The 23593-nt window shown below is 43.2% G+C and overlaps 1 protein-coding gene and 1 pseudogene across 3 annotated transcripts in view; one reads left to right on the top strand and one right to left on the bottom strand.

The window, feature by feature from the left end:
- LOC311366589 (glutamate receptor ionotropic, delta-1-like) overlaps positions 1–23593 on the top strand; it is a gene marked incomplete at both ends in the record, with an annotated part of 424970 nt that overhangs the window by 220753 nt on the left and 180624 nt on the right. The gene's annotated exons all lie outside the window — the stretch shown is intronic.
- LOC311366711 (E3 SUMO-protein ligase ZBED1-like) lies at positions 14814–16178 on the bottom strand (annotated as a pseudogene). The gene is made up of 2 exons: positions 15319–16178; positions 14814–15196 (listed from the first exon to the last, which is right to left on the bottom strand). The product of its transcript is annotated as an E3 SUMO-protein ligase ZBED1-like (transcript).

A 23593-nucleotide genomic window follows, 5' to 3' on the forward strand; every position in this document is an offset into this window, starting at 1 on the left:
ACTCACCAACTGGGCCCAGACCGACACCCCCCTCACCCTCCTGCACTACTCATCTCTCTGCTGCACCACAAGACCCGGGGCATGGCAGCTTCTGCACCTCCCCTCCCAGCACCACCCTCTCTCTCTCTCCCTTTCCACACTACCAGGGAGGCTGGACCAATGTCCAGCCCAGGGGGCAGTCATCCCCTCACCACACCCCCAACTATCCCAGCGACCCCAGCAACAACAACCCCAACCATCAACATCAACACGAAACCGTCTCATCAACATGAGACGGCAGCTCACCAAGGCCAGGACAAACAAGGCCAGAGGACCGGACAACATCAGCCCGAGGGTACTCAAGGTCTGTGTGGAGCAGCTGGCAGGAGTGTTCACACATCTTTTTGGCCTTTTTAGGCTGAAAAAGGTGCCAACACTCCTGCAGAAGACATCCTGCGTAGTCCCTGTGCCGAAGAAGGGACGACCCAGCGCTCCAAAAGACTTCAGACCTGTGGCCCTAACGTCACATGTCATGGAAACCTTTGAGAGGCTGGTCCTGAAGCACCTCAGGCCCTTGGTGCGTGACTGCCTGGACCCACTGCAGTTTGCGTACCAGACTGACATCGGCGTGGAGGATGCCATCATCTGCCTGCTTCACAGAGCTTACACGCAGGGGGATTAATAAAGGACTATCTTATCTTATCTTATTGTGTGTGTATTTGTGTGTGTGTGTGTGTGTGTGTCTGTGAGTGAGTGTGTGTGTCTGTGAGTGTGTGTGTGTGTGTGCGGCCAAGGGGCGGGCGGGCGGGAGTGAGAATAATGCATGTGGAATGTTCAACACTCTCCCCCTCACCCTCTCTCTCTCTCTTTCTCGCTCTCTCGCTCTCTCTCTCTCTGGGAAGCCATGAAAGAACTATGAGAGGGTTCGGGTATAATGAGGCCCCTCAGGGCCAAGAGAGAGAAAGGGATGGAGAGAGGAAGGAAAGAAGAGAGATGTGATGGATGTGTGAAAAGAGATACAGTGAGGATTGAGAGAGAGAGAGAGAAAGGCAGGGGAAAAGAGGAGTGAGGGAGGGAGGGAAGGAGGGGGGAGGGGAGGATAGAAGAAGAGGCTCTTGGGAATCAAGAGAGGCTAGGGTTCAAATGTGATTGGAAGGATGGATCTGTGCACAAGATACAAGAAACAAATGGAAACACAAATAAAGGATGCATGGAATTTACTTGAGAGATACAAGACAGGGCCCTGAGAAGATGTAGGGAGAGGAGAGCCAAACGGAGGAGGGAGAGGACAGGAGAGCTGGGACAGCCTTACTGAGTCAGCTGATAACTGATTGATGTGAGAGAGAGAGAGAGAGAGAGAGAGAGAGAGAGAGAGAGAGAGAGAGAGAGAGACAGATGAAGGACATTGAGGCACGTTCTTGACTCCAAGAGGGGCTGTCACTAAGTGGATTGTTCCTGATAGTATGAATATAAGAACAAAAACAAAACCTTCTAGATATCAAAATCTTTATTAGTGTGAATGCTTGAGCATTCACACTCTAGATAGCAAAATCTTTATTAGTGTGAATGCTGGAGCATTCACACTCTAGATATCGAAATTTTTATTAGCGTGAATGCTGGAGCATTCACAATCTAGATATCAAAATCTTTATTACTGTGAATGCTGGAGCATTCACAGCAGCCCCTGTGCCACGTTTCACCAATATGTATGAAACTCGGTAGGCACGTATAACGTGCCATGACCTACAGAAAAGCCTCTTGGACCCATGCCCCAAATCCCACAGGAAGTCGGCCATTTTGTGGTCATTTTCACTTTTCGCCTTGTATTTGAATGAACTCCTCCTAGAGAATTTATTGGATCTGCTTCAAAATTGGTCAGTACAGTCAAAAAATGGTGCTGAATGAACGCTGTACAATTTGTGACTGTACATTGAAGGGCGTGTCCCTGGCGTGCCGTCAAAGTTGGCCATTTTCACTTTTTTGCCTTGTACTTGAATGAACTCCTCCTAGGGAATTTATCGGATCTGCTTCAAAATGGGTCAGTACAGTCAAGAAATGGTGTTGAATGAATACTATAAAATTTGTGACGTTGAAGGGCGTGTCCGTGGCGTGACGTCAAAGTTGGCCACTTTGAATGGAATTTCACGCCGTGACCTGTCACTAAAATCGCCACAGTTCATAGACGCAATGTTTGATTTGATTTGATTTGATTTGTTGGGGCCCAAAGTTTCAACTGTTCAGTTAATATGAAGTTGATTGCCAAAACAACATGGCCGCCAGAGGCAAAAAATCTTCGAAATCGTCAAAAACTAGCTTAACACCAAAAGGCAGGGTTAACTTAACCCAATCATCATAAAACTTGGGATAATCCAAGGCACATGGGTCAAGTGGTGCTATAGCAACTGTGACATATTTTAATTGTAATATTCCCTAGTGATACATTTTTACTGTAATACTCTCACATAGCCACATCCAGTAGCACCGAGCATAGTTTAGAGGTAATTTCCCCTCACAATCGCCAGAGGGCAGCACTGAACACATTTGACAAATTAAGCAGTAATACTCTCACATAACCTCAGAGGGCAGTACTGAGCATATTTAACAAAGTTACAAACATTTACACTAGGGGCAGCAACGAACACACAGAGGAAGTGAGAAAACCATAGAAGAAGTCTACTCTCACCTGTTTATAAAACTCGGACTCCGCCATTTTAGGTCAGAATCTCTTGGGCGGCGTATCGATTAGATGTAAAGCTTAGAGACGCTCCGCGCGTGTTATATACGATCCCTCTCCTTTTGTTTCATAGACGATAGACAATAGACCAATAACCTTAACCAAATAAAGTGAGTTAAATGCGATCCTGTCTCGGCGGCCTTTCCTGGACTAAAATATCATAACATTTAACTTAATAACATTTAACTTAATTGATTGATTGATTGACTTTATTAATCCCCAAGAGGAAATTCATTTGCCACCAGCCACCACACACACACAACAACATACATCAACAGGACAGTACTGAGATGAAGACAGGGCACAGTACAACACACACTACAACAGCAATAAAATAGGTTTGCACCATACATAGGCACTGGAAGAACACAACAATCACAGCAATATCACCAGCATAAATTACAACAACCAACATCATAAGTCATAAACAAATAAACAAGGGCATAAGTCACAACAACAGCTTAAGTCACAACATATCTCTGATGTTTGAACAGCTCTAACATTGCATCAAAAACACCTAGGCTCGACTGTTGAGGGTAGATTCCATAGTATACCCATGCCAAATTTCAAGTCGACATCTCAAAATAAAAATTGGATGCATTTGTTTGAAGTTGCTTTTCTGAACCACAGCCTGTCTACAATGCAGGCTGGGCCTTAAAGGGGTACACACATAATTTCGCAAACATCTGTTTGACAGTGGATTTTGACACAGTATGCGTAAGAAACATTGTTGGTGATTGTTTTGATATGTTAACTACCGGTAAACCAGTTTTTAAGGTATACCAATGCCATTCATGGCATTGGTATACCTTAAAAACTGGTCATACGGTCGATCATAGTCATACTGTCGGTCATACAGTCATACGGTCATACAGTAGGACCACTTCATGGTTGCTTGCAACTATATTTTACTTTGAATTTATATATCATTTTGTTTTCAGATTTCTTTTCATTTTTAAATCGCTTTGGTAATGTAAATGTTTTTTTCCCAGAGCTAGACAGCGAAAGCGAGATGGAATAGAGAGCTGTTTGTGAGTGTGGGGTGGGAAGAGAGAGAAGAGAGACACGGGTCCACAGACCGATGGTTGAATCGATGCAGAGAATTAAAATGCAGCTCATTGAGGAGCAGGTCTAGGTTGGACAATCTTGTTCATAGATTTTTACAGGTAGTTCTACTTTAGTGGAGCAAGCCCACAGCCTCCTGGCTGGGAGTGGAACACCCTATCCTTTTGTTGATAGGTGCAAGCATGGGAGCAGCAGCTAGGAAGACCACAGACATACGCGGTCACAAAGAACTACCATACCTTACGGTAGCAGTTGTCCCTTGCCACACTCGGCCTAGGGGGCTTTGCTTGGCTCCTCCATGACACAGGTAGAGGCTGTTTGAACTGGTTTATTGCAGGGATGGAAGAAGTTTTGCAGGTAGAGCAGGTGTTTCCTCCCAAAAGTCCGGGTACACTTTGGCCCAGCATGCCTTAGCCCAGTTGTTAGGGTGCGGTATAGCCCAGCTCAGTTACGGCTCGTGTTCCTACCGCCAACAGTACCCTTATGGTATGGCGGGGTTTAAGCCAGATGGCGATAGCCACAGCAGCTATGTAAGCATCGTGACCTCATAGCAGCCCGACACAGTGTAGCCTGCTAATAAATCCAAGGAAAAAGAAGAATCCGCATAATGAACAATTTAGGACGTCAAACTTTTGCACAACATTTTCTTCAATAAACTAAGCTTTTGCCGTTGTCCAGAAATACCTCTGGACTGTATTTGTTTGTTATTCTCCCACTGTCGCACAGAAGTGACGATTCTGTCGACCAATCAACAGACAGGGTGTGTAGCTTGAACTTGTCAGCACCCTTTCAGGCATCTCAGTTCCCCAACAGAGGAGTACTGCGAAACGAGTACAGCTCAATACGGCTCAGTCCGGATCATGCCCACTTTTGGCGGTGGAAATGCGAACTGTGCCGTACCTTTGCATACTGAACCGACCTGCACCCTCCGGTGGAAATGCACCATAAGTGTGAGTCGGGCTGCTTAAACCAGCCCTCAACCAACCCTACAATTAGCTCTTACTTTATTCAGTTGGAGGTGTATATTTTTCCTTAACTCACAGTGAATGTACAGAAGGATTGAGTCCTCAGTTGACTTCTTCAAATCCAATCCTATAAATGCTTGTGATAGACCCTGGGGTGTGTGTGTGTGTGTGGGGGGGGGGTCTTAGTGTAGAAAGAAGATTATTGGTGACGCAAGGCAGCACATTTTGCGTATTGATGTATGCTAATAATGGCATTGCATGTAGAAAGAATTTCTTTGCAGTTTGATTGCTGTTACAAACACACACACAAACACACACACGCCTGATTACTTTTATTAATATAAACAAATATTTATATATTTTGTATATTCTTGGAAATCTATATCATTTCTAGTTATTGAATAGGTGGTATTTGAGTGATGTGTGTGTGTGCGTGTGTGTTTATCTTTTCAGGAGTAATTGCGTTTAATAAACGCGTGCGTTCATTAACAACCAGTGGCCATTTTAATGCGCCATTGTGTTCCGTCTTTTCAACATGGCTACAATTATTGACCAATTAGAACGCAGTGTGAATGCGTAGGTTCTAAGGCGTTCCTTATGGCCAGACTTTCACACATAATTACACACAAACACCAACCTCAAACAAAGGTACATTTAACATCTTAATTGCGAAATAAAAGAAACCACAACAAATTACTGTTTTGCAAAGAGTCTTAGTCTTTCTTTCTGTGTTCATGAATGAGACGCGTGTAGTCTTCGTTTGTGGTGGTTTTCTTTGTGCACTCGTTACCAGCAGCAGCACTGGGGGTTAATTAGGTTTAGAAGCCGTCTGCGTGTGTGAGTGAGACAAAGAAGGGATGTCAGAGCTGTAGCCTTAATCATGAAGGATGAGAAGGGAGACAGGGTGGGAGGGGGATGGAGAGCAGAATGTGTGAGAGGTGAGAGGGGAGAGATAGAGAGGGAGTGTGGAGGAGATGAGAAAGAGAGGGCAAAGAGATGAGCAAGAGAGCGGGAGGAGAGAGGAGATCTGAAAGGTAGGTGGAGAGAGATAGAGATAATAAAGAAGATGAGTGGGAGAAGAGCTAGAACAGTTGAGGTGAAAGCGGGGAGAGAAATGCGAGGGAGAGGGAGCGGGGGAGAGACTACGCTGTTTAGCAGACACTTTGATCAAGTGCAACTTTGATCCAAAGAAGAGCCAATGGAGACCCATGTCCTCCAGGAGCAGGAGGCTGGACCGGTACCTCTCCGGGAGGAACGGACACACTATCTGTCTCCTTGATCGCACTTTTCCTTGATCACGCTTTTCAAGGTAGCGAGAGTGGCAATGAAGAGGAGAAAGACTCCTAGGCAGAGTACCTTCCACCCGTTCATTCAATTTCACATCTCCTCCGCTGCCATCACTTGAATTATGGAAATGACAAACCCCCCCCCCCCGCCGTGCGATGTTCCAGGGAGGAGATTACGGCACTGAGCGTAAATATGAGATTCATGAAGGAAGTTTATGAATTTCAATTTATGTGATGTGTGTGTGTGTGTGTGTGGGTGTGTATGGGTGTGTGTGTTTGTAAGTGTGTGCATGTGCATGCCTCAGCGCATCAATAAATAAGCATATCATCACTTACCCATCAGGCTCCATTGAAAATCCTGCATTGTTGTTGAACGAAGGTCTTATATATTTCAGATGGCCAGCGTTCTGACGTGTAACCAGTGCAGTGCGTTAGCGTAACGCGTGCACATTGTCCATACATGTGAAAACCATACAGATGAAAGACAATGTTTGGAATCCACAATATCGCTATACAAGCCAGTTATTGGTCAGGAGCCACAGCTTTCAACATGATCAATGGATTGAATAAATAGTAGCCCATTAATTGGATATTAGGGGCAGGCCATAATCGGAGAGAGCTCACATTAACTTGTTATCCCACTATGGCCGCTATGAGGTTCCTAGCTCGATGGCCATTCATTATTCCCTATCTATTGTGTGATTGCTTCAGACAGCTGGGAGAGTGTTTATGTGTCTGAGTATGGAGTCGTATGTGCACTTCCGACTCCATACTCAGGTTCACCTACAGGGGTTCATGTCACTAAGGGGCTGGTAGGGGGTGTCTTGATCAAACATGTCTACAGGTAGACTGCGGTCCCTGGGGAACAAACCCACATTGAAGAGTTGGCTATGTGAATACACATATATATATATATATATATATATATATATATATATATATATATATATATATATATATTTGTGGCATATGCTGTGAATGAGAAATTCGGTTTTCCCAATTTCAAAGGATCATTTTAGTTTCCTTGTACACACATCTGCCAATTTTCAAAAAACTTCACCTCTCATTCTCCTATTTCAATTCAATACAAAATAGGGAGAGACAAAACAATACGCTATGACTTGAGTCTGTTTATATCTGTCTCTGTCAGTGAACCGGGAATAAGAATAAGAAAATCTTTTCAGGTTTCTCAGGTTACTCACTAGTCAATGACCCTTCTTTGTGTGTGTGTGTGTGTGTGTGTGTGTGTGTGTGTGTGTGTGTGTGTGTGTGTGTGTGTGTGTGTGTGTGTGTGTGTGTGTGTGTGTGTGTGTGTGTGTGTGTGTGTGTGTGTGTGTGTGTGTTTAAAACTAGCTGACTCGTGACTAGTGAAAGTTTCTGGTAGAATTTCTTATACTTTAGTTTTTCAGAATCAACATCAACTTTTCTGGGCAGGTGGTCCAAATAAATTGTGCCCAGCTGAGATTTTAAATTTTTAATGACCAACAGCTGTCAGAGAGAGGGTTCGTTTTGTAAGGGTGCAGGAGCCCAGTAGTTGTAGACACGCACACATAGACAGGCACACACCTACAAACCTACACACGCGTACAAGTACATCCTCCTTAACATTGTTGAGAATAAAAAATGTAGATTGCCCAGACTAATGTAATGAATTAATGCCCTTTAAATATGACTACTTTAATGCCTTTGTATATGTAATGTTTGTTTCCCTGGGTAAAGGGACATTAGCACCCCCTATCGCCTATTGACAATTACTGCTGGAGGACGTTCCTCCCTCAGCCTCCATTGACTCCCATTCATTTCTCGGGCACTACTGGCAGCCGGTGAATAACATGGGGTTCAATGGGAAAGAGGAGGAAATTCCTCCTCTGAGGGGGTGTGACTAGCTAAGGGATCTGAATTGTGCTAACGTCTATTCGCGAATAGGCTGGAGCCCTGGCTGCACTATGAACCAATAATAAGGAGTCCTGATTGCGCTATGAACCAATAAGCAGGAGCCCTGGCTGCGCTATGAACCAATAAGCAGGAGCCCTGGCTGCACTATGAACCAATAAGCAGGAGCCCTGGCTGTGGAGCAGCCCGGACGGAGGGATTATTCCCTCAAGTCTAGGCTACGAGAACCAACAAACCCGCTCAGTACAGTCTTAAGCCTCGTTTCCACCGAGTGGTGCGCTACTGTTCGTTGCGGTACAGTGCGGCTCTGTTAGCTTATATTGGCGTTTCCATCAGGCGGTGCAGTTCGGTGCGGTTCGGTTCACTTATATTGGCGTATCCACCACAATAAGTTGGGCAAGGTCCCGAAATAAACGCGCTGAGCCTACCTATTTTTCGACATTCCTCCGTTGGGTTACCAAGCCATCTGAAAGGGTGGCAAAAATGTGGAGCTACACACTCTGTTATTCTGAAATCACTTAAAATCACTTATCCCATTTGGTATGACCAGGTTACTGATATCTTTGCAACACAAACAGCGAGGAGGATTGACTTGATCTATAAATTAAGTTCCTCAATCTAAATTGGCTTAAAGGTGACATATAATGGTGTTTTCCCAACAAGTAAACATAGTCTACTGCTATTACCCTCTGTTTCAGTCCCTTCAGAATGTGCTGTTTATGCTGTTTGTAGCTATAATGCAAATGAGCTGCTGCCCATTGGCCAATGAGCTGTCAGTGTGAACCACAGCATGGAGGAGACGTGATTGTTGCCGTTTACGGACTCCCGGAGCTCTATATCTACATAATATAATAATAATAATTAAAGTTGCGTGCAGCATTTTACGGTGCCAAGCATAAGCTGACCAATAAACCATCAAGACCCTGACAGGCCATTAAAACCCTGACGCAGACCATGAAGACCCTGACAGACCTGACAGACTAACCCTAACCAACTGACCTGACAGACTAACCCTCTTTGTTGGAACATGGTTAGGGTTAGGTTATAACCTAACCCTAACCATGTTCCAACAAAGAGGGAAATTCCACCACTCCTCAAACCTCCCTGCAATGGCCCTCCAGCCATCTGTTGTGGGCACAGCCATGAACTCCTCCACCAGACAGTCCCAGATGGCAGTGGCAACATCAGGGACGATGCCGGAGACAGTGGAGACCCCAACACGGAAGCTGTTGGCGATGGTCCTGTAGGAGTCCCCAGTGGCTAGGTATCTGCAGAATTAAAAAAAATTAATTTAAATTAAATGTTGTAGTGAAGATACTAGGTGTAAAAATCATACATTTACAATAATTTTGCCACGTCCATTTATAAAAAAGCCACATTTTCAAAGGCAGGAGTAATATTTCATCAACATAATTGATCTATTTGTATTTGACTACATACTATACTATTGTCGGCAGAGGATAATCAATCATTGGCATATGTAATCTACAACGTCCACTAAATGGCGCTGTCTACCATGGAAAATGTTAATGTTTGATGTTCGATTTCGACACACAACTTTTATGAAACTACCACTCACCGGAGACAGATGGACAGGCGCTCCGAAGCCGAGATGGAGCGCCTGTAGTTGGTGTCCAACCGTGAAATCCTAGCACCGATCCTAGCTAGCAGGTCATCAAACTGGGCCGGAGTCAACCTCAAATACCGCTGGAAGCGGTCGTCGTCCAGACGGAGCTCCTGGAGAAGACGGTGAAATTCACCGAGCTCTGTACGGCTCAGATTTATATGATGAACCCATAAACGACGGGCATTCCGACGTCTCTCCATCTTCCACAACAGATACAGACACGCAATGGTGGTTATCTCGGCCATGGTTGATGAGAGACTGAATTGGCATGAAGGACCGTTGGCGGGAAAAACGCTCCACGACAAATTCGCCCCGCGACACGTTTCAGTGCACACATTTAAGCACAGCAACAGATTTCGCTGATTCGCGCGACAACATACGCAGCTTCGCGCGAACAGGCGAAAATTGTCTATTTTGGTGTGAACGCACAGTAAGAGCCAGCGCATTTGACTTGGTGAGGTGATATTTGACAGCACCTTTGCAGTCTCCGCTGAGACAGATGCATGACCACATTAATTTCAAACTTCAAATGGCTCAGTTTATGGCCAAATAATAGGCATAATTCACACATGGAAAAGCGTTTTCTTCTCCAACTTCAGAAACACTGATTCGTCATGTAAATTGCGGCAAAGACAACTTAAAACATATATGATATGCGGACGCGGTCCTCGATGGCCGCAACTGTGGGTCTATTTAATGATATGCGGCAATACATTAACAAACATTGTTTGTTACCAGTATTGTATACATTATCGTTATCGACTTGTGTTCATAATATGCATGTGTCCCCCCGTTAATATACATCGCCATGGACTGTATTATGTGTTACGTGTTTAGTTTGCGTGTGTTTAAACAGATGGGTGCGCACACACACGCGCACCAAGCATCACCCGCATTCATTCATTCTTTAAACATTCTCACTCGTGGTAAAACTATGTTTTCTCACGATCAAATACTCATCAATCCTAAAAGTAATGGGCTTGTACATGATGTGTGTCAAGAACATATGTGTTTGCTGTACGGTGTTTGCAGGTGAATTGTTTTATCATGTTGGTTGTTTGTATCATGTTATGCAAATGCGCACCCCTCCTATGTAGGAGGAGGCAACAAAACTGACTTGCTCGGTTGGTAACTATAGGCGGGGTACTTTCAGAAATGCATATCTCACTCAAAAAAGTATGTACAGACTTATTTCAAAGTTTGTATGCGATTGGCAGCACCAGAGACCCAAAACAACCCAGGAAAAGTGTTGTTTCCATAACAACATCCCCTTTAACACCATGACCAACATTCTGAAACACCCATTAACATCCACATTTGCCACAAACAATGTTAGGCTTACAGTCCATGTAAATAGTTTTCTGAAATAATGTTATTGTTGTTATTTTAATTGTTTGTTACTCTGACCGTTCTGTTTGATATTGTGGAAAGGATGTTTGTGAATGATTCAGAGCATGATGCATTTTAAATGGCAACACTTTTGGTCTTGTGTCTTCATTTTTCCTAAAACAATTGTAGCTGAAAATAAACATAGCCAAATTACAACCAATAGCTTCAGTCATTGAGGGCAAAAATAGGCCCAATGATTTAGTTTTACATATAAAGAGTAGGCCTGATTTGACTTATTGGCTTTGCATTCCCGCCCTTGTAGTCCAAGGCATGCTGCCCACCAGCTTTCAAAGTAAAATGCTGCATGCAATCTAGCATCTCTCCATGTTGGGAGATGCGGCCTCCGGCTCAGGCCTTGACCTGAAGAATAGCTGGCTACGCATGTGTTAGTTTAGAACAAGGGTTAACTATATTCGTAATGTACGTATCATGTGGTGTGTTCAAAATGTACATATCATGTGGTGTGCTCATTGGGCTGTTTTGCCCATCAATACGCCACTAACAGTGCAAGCAGGCCAATGGCAACCAAGCGCTCAGTCCTTCCTCCCTCACTTTAAAAACCACCAGCCACCACTGATGCACACACACGCACACATAGACACGCACACACCTACAAACCTACACATAGACACACACACACACACCTACTCACCTACACATATGCACAAACACACAGAGACACGTACACACCTAACAACCTACACAGACACACATACAAACACACACAAAAACACATGTGGCTGTTTCAGAAACCGTCGAATGGCGGAACATCCAGAACCATCCACAAGCAGTCTGCGTCTTTGGCCATGTTTGAGCCCGGAACGAGGAAGATAGGGATAATCAGGAGGAATGTGAAGGCCGTTTACGACCACTGAGGTACTCCAAGGGGCTTAGTTTACCTTATTGGTGCAACAGGGAGTCGCTAAGCACCTCTCAAGCACATCTAAAATAGTTTCAAGGGCAATACTACTATTGAGGAGTCCAGACCAGAAGAGATAATGCTAAATGTTTGTCCAAAATGTCTACGGCTGCAAGTTTTACGCAACACACAACACAAGTTGAAGTGACAAGAGCCCCTCCTCTGTCCAATCAAACGTGACTTAAATGTCTGAAAATGATTTGATCTGTATGTTCATATCATCTTGATAGTTGCTTTTTAGATGCCCGGGCCACAGGCAAACTGAAACACAAGGTGTTTTACTCTTTAAACGATCACACTGAGAATGAGGGCTAACACCTTTCCTTGGCATCATCTTCCATAATGACGACCTCAGGTTGTAGAGTATGTTGAACTGAAGAGCAGTTCACCATCGAGTTGAGTACATGATTTGTACAGTGTTCATGTAAGGAGTTAGGATATTTATGAGGTAGAAGGGTGTAATGGGTGGTGCAGGGATACTGAAAGAATTATCGAGGGCAAGAGGTAAAACCCAAGACTCAGGTCTTCGTACAGTTGCCAGGCCTGTATGGCAATCATAAAATAAATAATGATCCAATCGTTCTTCCTGGGACATTTTATATTAGTGCACCAGTATTCAACATCAAGATTCTTAATATGTGCAAACTGAGCTGCCAATAAAACCCATTCTGATTCTGATATCTAATAACTAATCATCCTTTGTGTTGAACACGCTTTTCCTTTCCTGGTATTTTGTGTTGTATTGGAACCACTGTTGCTCTGTTTTCTGTACATGCTCCACTTTCTCCATATGGCACGTATAACAGCTCATAAGTATTTAAGACCCATGCGCTAATTGTGGCTTTGTCATGCTCTAACCCACTCTTTTTATGTTCAGTATGTTGCTGTGTAGCGTTGAGTTGAGGAACAGATTCTGATTGCTAACGGGACTAAAGGGTCTTTAATTTGTCGTATTGAAGAAGTCACAGCTGAGAAGAAGTCACTCTTGATGGAATATGAAAGTGTGTATTTGCTGGAACATACACAGCAAATCGTACATTTTACTTACTTACTTACCTAATTATCTCTTACAAGATCAATTGTCTGAGTCCTCATAATAACGAATTTACTATCTGATACTGTGAATTAATGTAATTCCATTGGCCCGATTGGTGAAATAATGCTACACGTAGGCCTGGGCAATAAATCAATAAATGATCATATTGTGATAGACTTTTGATCAATATCAATATAAAACATGTTCAATATATATCGATAAGAGACTGGACCACCGAATTTAGCAGCTGGGTTTGTTACACAAACACGGTTCCATACTTATTTACAATATTTCAGTGTTTTTCATTGTTGTATCGACATTGGAGTATTTATCAATGAAGAACAGTGGAAGGTCATATTAAGTGTTAAACAGAAGTGTTTAAATCCAGCATGGTAATTCCTAGTCTTTTTAGGTCATTAGAATTATCAATAGTAATCGATATCGATCAATATGATCATGTTATATCGTGATATGTCTTTCAGACATATTGCCCAGGCCTAGCCACACGTATGTTGGCATTATTAACTCAAACAAAACAACAGAGTGCTGGTGCCCTCATGATGAATGTCTCCTGGCCTGTGGTGTCAGGGTTAGTGTGTCTCAGTCTCTCCTGGCCTGTGGTGTCAGGGTTAGTGTGTCTCAGTCTCTCCTGGCCTGTGGTGTCAGGGTTAGTGTGTCTCAGTCTCTCCTGGCCTGTGGTGTCAGGGTTAGGGTGGTTAGTGTGTCTCAGTCTCTCCTGGCCTGTGGTGTCAGGGTTAGGGTTAGGATCAGGGTAGGGCTGGGCGATATGGACCAAAACTCATATCTCAATATTTTTTGAATGGCGATATATATTATAACAATATTTTGAAAACGGGTAAAGTGTGTAGTTTTTACTCCACGCCACATGTAATCACCATCAACCAATTATTTAGGTTTATTTTTTTTTTTGAATTGCGCTCTGCGCATGCTCAAGATCTTTTCCCGGGGCTGTGAGCCGTAAGGAGAAGGAGACGATAGTCGGAAAATGAGAAACGGCGATTTATTTAAAAAGGTGGCGCAGAAGATGGAGGAAGCCGGTGGATGTAGTTACCCCCTAATTGTGTCCCGGCCGCGGGAGCGTGCATGGCATGCATTCATTAAAGGTGGAAGCACACAGACACTACGCTTCGATTTCACCCAAGGCTGAAAAAAAGTACATGTTTTTCTAAATGTAGGTCATCAACGAGGTTGTAAAGTAGTAACTTCGGGCACATCTTGTCAAAATAAATGTTTTTTACATTAAGGCTCAATATATACGTACAATATCTCAATATCGACACTCAATACACGATATTGAGTTTCTGTCTATATTTATTAGAGATGCGCGGTTGGAGGTCGCAACCGCGGACTTCGCGGCTAAACCACGGATCGGGCGGCTGACGTGACAAAAAATAATATTTTAATTAAATTCGGGTGAGTGGCGGTTTAACCAATCAAATTAAAAATATATAAAAATTATATAACCCAAACAACCGGCGGACAGCGGGTGGGTGCAGTTTTGAATATTCATCAAAAACGTTTGTGCGGATGGATGGCAGACGGATGATGCGTTTTGTGATGCGGTTGCGGATTAAATAATAGCCCATCTGCACATCTCTAATATATATATATATATATATATATATATATATAGATTATCACACACTCTGTGAGTGCATTGTCTTGTCCTGATGTTTTGTGTTGAGGACCACAATGGAAATAAGTCCTGGACTTTGTGTTTTTATCCTCAATTGTATTTGATGAACCGTGGATGCAGGAGTCGCTAGATATTTGCGGGCAAGCAGGGCCAGCTTGTCATGTGCTCCTGAATGAGCAGCCCACCACTGCATGGGACAGTCCTCCATTCGTATGCTTGGCTCTGCTCTGTAGCTGTGTATGTCTCTGTCAGGTTGCACCTCTTCATCTGACTGAATCTGAGCCCATCTGTAGAAGGTGAGTTTTCTTCCTGGGTGGTCCATCTTGAGAGGTCAGCAGAGACCTTCTGGGTGATTGTTCATAAAGCATGCCTCCAAGTGAGGTCCACACCTCTTCCCTTTCACTCTTGGGCAGACTCTTCAAGTCTTTGAAACGTGGATCCAGTGCAGTTGCAAGCTTTAGCCATGCATTGTTAGTATTTTCTTGGCGGGAGGATAGGTTTTCCATGAAGATTGTCTTAAATCTCACCACATATTCAGGGTCTTCTTCAGAGACCTTCATCACTTGACGCAGGTGGCAGAGGGCAGGCAGGCAGTACTACTGTGCAGGAGATATAGGCCTCTCCACCCAGAATCTCAGTTACATACCTGCAGTAGAATAACACACACACACACACACACACATACGTTTTTTGAACAGCAGTTGGTATTCTGGCAAATCAGTTATAATTTTAATTTTTCAATTTGCACATTATATGTGCATTCCTTACCTGCAGGGCTCTAGAAGAGTGCTCAGTCTCTGCAGTTTGTCCCATTCTGGTGGCGTCAGCATAACCAGTTTGTGGTGTTGTTGGTCCAGAGTTGCTTTTATTGCTGCTTGATTGCGGTTCAGGCGCTTGCTCATTTCCAGAGTGGAATTCCACCGCGTTGGCACGTCTTGGATCAGTGGCTCCTGCTGCTGTCCCAGGGCCGCTTGCTGTGCTTGAAGCTCCATGGTGTTCGCTGCACTGTGTCTGAAGTGACCGACAATTTTGCGACACTTGGCCAACACATTCGCAAATCCACTATCGGAGAGGCTCACGTTGATGCTTCTCTGTAGCATGTGAGCGATGCAGGGCATGTGCTCATATGGCAGCAGTTTAGCCGCAGCTGTCATATTGTGTGCACTGTCTGTCCCTATAGTTGTGATTTTTGCTTCATTTTTCACTTGTGTGCCACGGTTTGAAACTGTTGAGCACATGCCTCTGCAAAGTGACACTCTTCTGTTTTCATTACGGTTAAAGCAAACGACTTCAGCTCCCAGGTTTTAGTGATGCGCCGTCACACCCAGATAACTGTTGTTACTCACGGAGGTCCAGTGGTCTCCTGTCAAAGCAACATATTCTGCTGAAGCCAAATCCTCTTCCTTCGTTTTCTTTTTAGCGTCATATAGTTTGTTGGTTTTAGTCATCACTGTGCCTCTCGACGGTGGCTTGTAGAATGCGTCTAAAGTAACTTCTGCGAGGCCCGTGTCCTTGACAATATTAATCAGTCTACAGTCCTTGGCTATCCATCTGGCAATTGTGTCTGTCAGCTTCTCAGACGTAGACTTACTTAATGCCCTGTGTTCGGTGAGGGTGATCTGACGCATGCCATGTTTGTTTACTGTTCCATCTTTGTTTTTTTTTATACTCAAACTGTCCATCCAGAGGGCCAACGGGTTCTTCGGACTCCGCCATCTCGCTCGTGCAGCCATGCTGTTAACACGGCGAGGAATGAACACCGGGGGTTGAATTGTGTTTAAAACAGGGCGGGAATGCGTTAATGTGTTAAAAAAAAATATCGCTGTTAATTCCAGAATTTAATCATCTTCCGTTAACGCGTTAATTTTGACAGCCCTAATGAAAATAAAATAATAAAAACTGCTGTACCGAAAAACATACAGAACCGTGACTTTAAACCGAGGTACGTACCGAATCGTGACTTTAGTGTATCGTTACACCCCTAATATCTGTGTGTGTGTGTGTGTGTGTGTGTGTACAAACGAAAAAGGAGAAACATATGCAGAAACCTGAGATGGAAGCAGGTTAAGAAATGGTTTTGGGAGCTGGGAGCCTGTAGGGGACGTCGTTTGAAGATATTGCATTTGCATGTAGCTGCTGACTTTATTTTGCAGTGTTTGTAGCAATAGAAGAGAGGGTTTTTGAGCTTGTGTCTGTGTGTCTTTGTTGGCAAGTGTGTACGCGACTGTTTGTGTGTGTGTGTGTGTGTGTGTGTGTGTGTCTGTGTGTGTGTAATTTAGTGTTTTTGTCTGTGTGTGTATGCAAATTAATTTGCATCGCTTGTCAAAAAAGGAGGAAATTATTCAGACTATACCAGTCTCCGAGAATATGTTCTAACTTTAATTAGATTTAAAAAAAACTTTTCTCAATCCTACTGGTCATTTGATAAACTGTGTTTTGGGAACACTGTGACCTCACTAAATGATCTCACTTACCCACCTGTCTTCGCCCAGTCCATCTGTCTGAAGTTGTTGGAGATCAGTAACTGTATGGATGTCTATGTGTTTGTTTGTGTGTTTGAGTGTGTGGGTCCACCTGGGGGGTATTCCATCAAAGTCGCTAACGAAAGCGGCGATTAGTTGATTAAGCCTGGTTAGAACTAGCGCCAACTTCCACTTGAGGCTGAAGCCGTTCCATCAACGCAGTTCAGCCGCGCCTTGCTCAGGTTAGTTCAAGCCAGGCTAACGTTATCCTGGATTACACGCGTTCACGAGATATGTAACCAGCCCATAACCGTGAATGTCGAATCATGGATCAAATGTCCGAAAAGGACTGAGCGGGATCTTTTCCAGCGGCGAACAGAAGCTGCTTGTGGAGGTCTATGAGGAGTACAAGCATATAATAACTCAAAAAGGGAACACCATAACCATTAATAGAAACAGGGAGGCTGCCTGGCACAAAAGTCGGCGATCTGTTGAATGCATAAGTAGTATTAAGCGTAACATTTTAATTTAATATTGATCATGGATTCAAAAGCAAGGATAGTCTCGAGTTAACGTGTCAGACTTGCACCCGGGCGTGCGGGGTTCTATCCCCACGCAAGTAATAGTAATATAGGAAGGATTACTAGAGAAATTAAATAACTTTTCATGCCATTTATTTTCCATTTCTTTGAATATTCTTAATTAGGGAATTAATAAAGGGAATTACAAAATACAGCCAACGGCAAGAATACTACGCATTAGTCTGGACGCGAACTCTGGTCTCGCGTATCACAGTGCAAGTGCTAGACCATTCACCCAGCCGCTGATTTCTAATACATACATTTGTGTAAAAATGTGTTGAAAAAATAGCCACATTAATAATAGATGGCAATTCATTTAATTATTTAATTTGCATCATTTAATCTTAGACCCTTAGTGAAAATATACGATGTTTGTACTTCATATATGTACATTTATGACAAAATTGTGAGGACTAGGCTTGGCGGAACCTTCTGATGGTACAATTGTTGCTGACAGATGGAATTCTCTGAAACACCGCTCAAGTGAGCCTGACAGTTAACCTGCTCCCGACCAGGTTAGTTTGGTCGGAAAAATTGCCATGGTTACTTAGCGGAAATTCCCTTAAGTGACGTTCATGGAACGCAACTCTAGCTGAAAGAAGCCTGGCTTTAGGTTTAGCTTGATGGTTAGTTTGGTCGGATAAGTTGCCATGGTTACTTAGCGGAGATTCCCTTAAGCCACATTAATGGAATGCAACTCTAGCTGAAAGAAGCCAGGCTAAGCAAAATAAGCCCGGCTTTGCGTTTAGCTTGGTTGATGGAATACCCCTCTGTTCTTTGTTTGGTTTGTGTGTGTGTGTTTGTGTGTGCTCATGCGCATGTGTGTGTGTATGTGTCGTGGCAAAACTTTAGCGCATGCCTCGGTGGCCTCCATTAACACCTATTATATATAACACAGAACAGGAAGTCATAGGTTTGATCTACTTCCTGTGTCTGGCCTGATGTATGACCTGCTTAATACGACAATACATATATATTTATCACCCTAAACGGCAAACTCTCCAGGTTGCTTTTTGGAGCTTGTGATTGGCTCCCGGGGAGGTGTAGGTGTGTGTGTGTGTGTGTGTGTGTGTGTGTGTGACGCACAGCTGGTTTAACAAATGAAAGGGGAGAAGGGAAGAACTATGTTGATCCCCTATTACCACTGGCTACCTGTAAGCATCCTAGATCAAGATACATAACCCCTACTGGCACCTTAATGAGATGTATCTGAATTCACTTGAAGTCATTCTGGAAAAAAGGCTACAAAATGAAAACATTTAGAAAATTCTCTATCTCTCTCTCTCAAGTAGACAGACTAGAGCATCATAAAAACAAGTAGAGTTGACAGAGCAGAATCTCTCACATTTTCATGTGAGGGGACTTTGGATCATTGTTATAATCTTTAATAAAAAGCATCCAATATATAAACACAGAAAGACAGTAGAAAACGTGTTATGAGCTGTCCCCTTCTGAGTATGATGCAGTCAAACTCAAAGAAGTATGTAGTACTGTTATATCCAACACAAATGTAAATATACCGTAACCTAGGTTAATAAACTTTTTCAAACACAAAAATGTCTCCCCATAATGAAAAATCTCTTTTTGATTCACTAATAGTTAATGAACAAGACACAATAACTACTAATAACATTCCTGTGCTCCTATACCTCTAAAACAGAAGAGGTCATTGCGATGTGACATCACCACGTAAAAGCCCTCTGTGATTGGTTGATCAATCCATCCATTCCAGGTATAATCCAACATGGACTAGCCACTTATCCTCTTGCATACATCTTCTTTTATAATCAGATGACCATCCGTTCCCCAGTCTGACAACAATGACCCTGGTTAGGGATACTGCAGAGACTCCAGCAGACCAGCAGCCAGCCAAGCGGCCAGCCCATCAGTGGAACGCTCCTCTTGTGTCACAGAGCAATTCTCCCACTAATGGACCCAAATGAGCTGCTATTCTTCCCCATCTTTGCCTTCTCTCTGTCTCTTTCTGTCTCTCTCTCTCTCGTTCTTCCTCACTCTCTCTGTCCCCTACCTCTCTTACTCTCTGGGTTTCTCTCTCTCTGTCTCTTTCTGTGTGTGTCTCTCTCGCTCTCTCTCTTTCTCTCTGGCTCGATCGCTGCTGCTGCGCCTCTTCCGATAATGGGGGAAAATAAGTCTGAAAAAGGAAATGATTCACATCGAGGGCTCATCTCACTCCCCGTGTGTCGGACTCTGCTGATGATGGTGTGTGTGTGTGTGTGGTCAGATTTCTGTGACTAATGGACTACACAAAAGTCACGATTCAGTACGTACCTCGGTTTTTAAGTCACGGTTCGGTATGTTTTTCAGTACAGCAGTTTTTTTATTTTATTTTTATTAAACTTTTTGGATTTGATTTGATTTAGATTTATTAAATTGTATCAAACAAATGCCTTACATACATGAAAAGACATCAAATACAATTGAGGATAAAACAAAATAAAGTCCAGGATTTATTTCCATTGTGGTCCTCAACACAAATAGACATGACACTCAGAGTGTGTGATAATCAATAACAACTTTTTTCTTAAAAAAAACGAATGATTTTTTTTCGGTACATACCAAAATGAAACATGCATCGAACCGTTATACCCGTACCGAAAAATTTTGGTACGAATACGCGTATCGTTACATCCCTACTGTTGGTACAGTAAGGCCCTTTTCCAATTCTCCCCCTTTCTCTACAATTGAGGCCTAACCCTAGAAAAAAGGGGTAGGGTGTCCCAATACTTAAGGGAACAAGTGGGAGAGCTGTTTTTCCATTAAAATCAACCCTTGAACGCTAGCCAGCTCGGTAGCTGACTTGCAGCTAAGGGCACTCAAAGCAAGTATTCTTGTTAAGGGGAGAGAAATGGGACTGGGCCTAAGTATTTCTTTATTTCCCTCTCCCTTTTATAAAATTGTCACCCACCTGCGTACCGGGAAATGTATCAAAACCCAATTAAAAATGGCAGCCGTCCACCTACACTGAAAACGTGGGCTGGAACAGCAGCAGATATTCTGCTAATTGGATCCCAAATTGAAAAGCATCAATCCTACCCCTGTTATTAAGACCCAGGTTGACATTAGTATGGCAAGATTTGTAATGTAATTAAAACAACCGCCATCAAAGGATAATGAAATATAATAATGAAGAGCTTGTGTGTGTGTGTGTGTGTGTGTGTGTGTGTGTGTGTGTGTGTGTGTGTGTGTGTGTGTAAGCACATTTCAAACAATGTGTTTGAGGGATTAAAAAAAGATCCATGACATTGTCCGGTTAAAATAAGCATACTGGCACTTTCTACACAGCCTGGCCAATTACCACATTGATACGTGTTTATCAATACGCCCGGCCAATAATCTCAACCTGCTGCATCAGGAACTTTCCACAGAAGCAGTTCATGAATGCCCTTATAATTATCAGTGTTTGTATGTGAGAGAGAGAATAGCCGTTTCTCAATACAAAGTACGTGAACTACGGACTCACAGACTTGGAAGTGCGTACTTGGCAAGTCCAGACTTCCAAGTACAAACTTCCGAGGACGGGAGTACGCACCTGCAATTGGAACAGCAACGGACTTGATGACATCACCACCTCAGCTCTGTTAACTGTGCTACGGCCTCATGTAGACACACACACACGACCGGGATTTAAGCAAATTTAAGCAAATATAAGCAAATTATATAAAACAAAACCCGAGCCTCTTTCATTTTAAAATAGTATGTCAATATTTTGAATGAATAGGCCTACATTTTTGTTATATATTTAAAAATTTCCTATATAGCCTATTATTATAGCTTGCATACTAATATTTTAAAGAATGCGAAATGCATCCTGGGATATTTAATGGACATTTAACCCCAAGTCCACACAAGTCACCTCCGATGCATCCTCAATGGAACGGCCAGTTTAAGAACGCCTCGAGAACATTTCCGGGTTTTTCGCAAGTACACAAGTACAGACAAGAACACGAATTGAGAAACGGCCAGTGTGTGTGCGTGCATTTGTAGCTACATTATTTTTTGCCTAGCTAAAGAGTTTGACATTCACATAACAACTCAGTAACAGAGAAAGGAAATTTGATTTATATTCATCTGAATGCTCTTTAATTTATTAAGTACTCATAAAAGTACAAAGACGTTCCTGAATGCCTAAATAAATCTGTCAACATGGAGAAAGATGCTGAATTCTAATCACTCTATTCCAACCAACAAAGGCTCAGGCAAAACAGATGCCTTACCTTATTATCTATAATAATATCTCTCTCTGGCATTCTCTATAAACATCTCTCTCTCTCTCTCTCTCTCTCTCTCTCTCTCTCTCTCTCTCTCAAAGTCTTCCGTGAAGGGGATATGGCCATCAGCTAGCAAAGACAATGATTATTTCATAATCATGTTGTTCAGACAAGTTTATGCACATGCAGACATCTTGATATACAAACACAAACGCATTCATGCACATGCGCACACACATTCTAATATATTAACACTAACACTACCTTACCTTCAAAAACACAGCGACCGCACAGACACTGGCATCCCCGGTTACATCACACATACCTTTGTAGCCCGTATCCACTGTGACAGAAACAAGTTTTTTTTGGGATGGCTTGCGGTTCATTCAAGAATAAACAGCAGCCATCAATGGATTGTTTGTTGACTCAAGAACAAAATTTGGTTCTAGGGGGAAAAGAATGACTCATGTTTTAAATTATTATTATTGACAACAAATGTTCCCTTCCCATCATTTGCAAGTGAAGGATAAAATAATGCATTGGAAATAATGCATTTTATATGGTGCTATTTTGCAAGCACATTTCTTTCCTTTAGGTAATGTCAGTTTTCAGCACATTTAGCATAGTATAGAATAGCAACAGTGGACCAAGCCTCCAAGATGTGCATCTAGTATTTTTATGAGATGATGTCAGCATTTACATTTAACGTCAGAATGATGATGCCGATAGGAGTGCAATAAGCTAATAAAAGCTATTCTGCCTTCCAGGCCATGTTTCTTGTTTAGTGCACTCCCCAGACACTCAGTACGTTTACATGCACAGCTTAATTCGATTAAAGCCATAGCTCGACTATGCTCCTCAATTGGACAACTGCAATTGTCTGTGTATACATGGTGGTGAGTAAATCGATTCATTGGCCGAAGCGTGTCATGCCCTGGTACGATAGGTGGCGCTGTGCCCATTTCAACTAGTGCCACCGGTTGACCTCTTTACGTCACAACACGACTAACAACACGACTATCGTCTCTTTCTACTTCTGGCTCACAGCCCCGGGAGAAGATCTCGAGCATGCGCAGAATGCAATTCAACGCATAATCCAATTCGATTGGCTACATGCACGCTTAGCTTGACTATGAATCGCATTATCTAGGGGTCTTAATTCGACTGAGTAACCCAATTCGATTCGAGTATAGCTCGACTAAGGTGTATACATGCATCTTAGTAATCCAATCATAGTTGGACTAAGCCAATAAGTCGACTTTCTTGAGTGTCATGTAAACGCACTGACTGAGCATGGAACAGATTTCATCAAGAGTAAGAAGGAGAATCCAGCAAGGAACTGTCCAATCCATAACAAGCCTCATCCATTAAGGAAGTGTTGTGGATTCAGAGCAAAACCACCAGAAGAGAGAAAGGCAAGTGCTGTGCAATCTCTCCCCACCAAGCCAGGGAATTTCTCATTCCATGCATTCTGGTCCAGCCCCTCAGACTTACAAGGCTATAACCCCAGCGTCAGGATGGCGGGGAGGAAGCTGAACATCCAACGTTTTCACCCACAGTCCCACAGTATCACTATAGTGAAATCTGTGGTGAGGGACAGACAGCAAGGCTCAGTGCCGTGGTTCAAGTGCTCCTCAAGGTGGAGAGGGAGAGATTTTGGAGTACGCCATACTATATGACTTGAGCACTGCCCATTGGCCATGGCGGACGGTTTGTCGAGAGACACTTCGACATTGACAATCGGCCTGTGTCCCTGCCTACAGACACAGAG

Source organism: Micromesistius poutassou, assembly GCF_964030765.1.
Source record: "Micromesistius poutassou genome assembly, chromosome: 21".
Taxonomy (NCBI): domain Eukaryota; kingdom Metazoa; phylum Chordata; class Actinopteri; order Gadiformes; family Gadidae; genus Micromesistius; species Micromesistius poutassou.